Source organism: Pezoporus flaviventris, unplaced genomic scaffold (genome assembly GCF_033815535.1).
Source record: "Pezoporus flaviventris isolate CSIRO_AGI_PZ_B2104156 unplaced genomic scaffold, CSIRO_AGI_Pfla_v1 ptg000007l, whole genome shotgun sequence".
In the NCBI taxonomy this organism is placed as follows: Eukaryota; Metazoa; Chordata; class Aves; order Psittaciformes; family Psittacidae; genus Pezoporus; species Pezoporus flaviventris.
Window position 1 is genome coordinate 19,927,042 of NW_026892555.1, and position 361 is coordinate 19,927,402.

Consider the following 361-nt stretch of genomic DNA (forward strand, 5'->3'; position numbering starts at 1 on the left):
ATTTCTTAAGAGCCAAACAATGAAACTCTTACCCACGTCAGTAGTGCTTGCTTTTGAGAGCCACCCTATCATAAGAAAGGCTACATGTATTAAGGCCTTTTTGATTTAAAGAAAATATATTGCTGTAGAATATAGAAAATTAAGCTTTGTAGAAAAAGTATTAAGGTCTTCTTTTAAGTAAATATATTGTTAAACAAGCCTGTATATTAGTAACTCAACAGTTTGTTTTCTGCAAGATATTTCTCTACAGAATTAAAAATATTGTTACTTGCATAGATACAACGTGAAAACACATACTTTCACTGCAGCTCAGTAGAAAAACCCAGTGTATACTTCAGGATCTGCCCTCCAAGCAGCGTCT